Here is a 1,662-nt window from a genome sequence, read left to right as displayed (position 1 = left end):
TTGTGTAGGGAATGAGGAATTTGGATTCAGGGACAACCAACACGAGCCATGACTCTCTTAGGAGTCTGATAGTACATTATGAACAGACAAAACAAAACAAAACACAACACAAGACTGCTTCTTCCAATAAGCAAAGCACATCAAGCAGCACTGTGGTAACTTGCACGGCAGATACTACCATAGGAAGCTTGCTGGTTAGACTGGATGGACTGTTGGTCTTTTTCTGCCATCATCTCTATATTTCTGTGTTTCTATGAGTGTGAACTGCCATCTGAGCAGTTAATAGCGTAAGTCAGGGCTTTCCAAACTTTTATCCAAAGTGGCCCCATTTTGGAACGTGAAAATTCACATGACCCCAGAGGCATACCTGGGAACGTCTGATTTCCTGTCACCCTGAGATTGTCGAGGGTCGGGTGGGGGGAGGCCAAAGCAGCACTTGCACAAGCTTTCTCTCTCGCACGTTAGCACACTCGCATGTTCACTCACTCACATACTTGCTTATTCTCACATATACTCATTTCATTTCTCTCCCTTGTCCACATCCATATGCACACTCACTTCTCTCCTTCTACACACATACATTTCACTATTTTACACACAAACACACACTTTTCTTCCTCTTCCATACATATACATGCACACTCACTCCTCTCCCTTTTCCACATACACCATAAATGAATACACACTCATTTACTTCTTTCCGTCTTTCACACACGTATGCACTCTCATTCTCTCTCCTCACCTCGATTCTTATTTAGCTACAGGAGCCTCTTCTTTCCCCAGGCCCGCAGGACATGTGCTCCTCTTCCTCCTCCTCCTGCAGTGTGGGGATGCTCTTCCCTTGTTTTATTTTCAGCTGTGCGGCCGGAGGATGTTGCTCCTCCTCCTCAATCTGCAGTTTCTTGCTTCTAGCAGGGGAGGGCAGCGCGCCTGCTCATTTCGCTTTTCACGTCATTTTCCTGAGGCACAGGTCCCGACGCTCCTCCTTCCTTGAGCCTGCGCTGCTCCAGACCCTTTTTCTTTCAGACTTCTGTAGCAGGGCTCCCGGAGGTATCGGGTGTTGGCCCGGAGACCCAGCAAGTCGTTCAGAATTTGGGAGTCTCCAGGCCAAATCCGGAGAGTTCCCGAGTATTCCCAGAGGATGAGGAAAACAGATCAGCAGTGAGGCAGTTCCCCTCCATCAATCACTGCTTCTCACCCTTCCTGTACTCCATCTAATGCCCTCTTCTTAACCTCCTCCCCCTCTCTCAATCTCTGTATCTCTCACCTCCTCCAGTCCTTTCCACGTCTCCCCGTTGATTCTCCGTCATCCGCGCCCTCTCACGCCATCTCCCATTGCCTCCTCCCTCTCATCTCTTTTTTCACATCTCCATTCTTTTTCCATCCCTCAGTGGACCTTCTGTCATTCCTTCTCTCTCACTCTCCAGAAGTAATCCCTCCCCCACCTTATCCAACACAAAAAAAACCCCCTTCTTGCCTCTCATCCCTTTCTTCAAATAGCCCCTCTTCCAAACACCTCACTGGCCAGAGTCAGTGATGAAAGTTTCCTTTGGGCTCTGGGCAAAAGATGGAGAATAACAGGGGGAAGAGAGAGAGAGAGAGAGCAGGCTGATGACAGGGGCAACATTTTCCTCTTGGTTAGGTTCTCAGTGGTTGGTGAGG

The 1,662-nt window shown here is 48.7% G+C and overlaps 1 protein-coding gene across 1 annotated transcript in view; it reads right to left on the bottom strand.

The window, feature by feature from the left end:
* The window catches only part of LOC115096370, a 130,567-nt gene extending 129,144 nt beyond the window's left edge, over nucleotides 1–1,423 (bottom strand). The window contains exon 1 of the mRNA XM_029610872.1: nucleotides 743–1,423. The gene's annotated coding sequence lies outside the window, so the exon portion shown is untranslated. The remainder of the gene's footprint in view (nucleotides 1–742) is intronic.
* Between the last annotated feature and the right edge of the window lie 239 nt (nucleotides 1,424–1,662).

The sequence above is a fragment of the Rhinatrema bivittatum genome, chromosome 8, assembly GCF_901001135.1.
Source record: "Rhinatrema bivittatum chromosome 8, aRhiBiv1.1, whole genome shotgun sequence".
NCBI classification, from domain to species: domain Eukaryota; kingdom Metazoa; phylum Chordata; class Amphibia; order Gymnophiona; family Rhinatrematidae; genus Rhinatrema; species Rhinatrema bivittatum.
The sequence above is the reverse complement of the archived record's forward strand: the minus strand, read 5'-3'. Positions and strand labels throughout refer to the sequence as shown.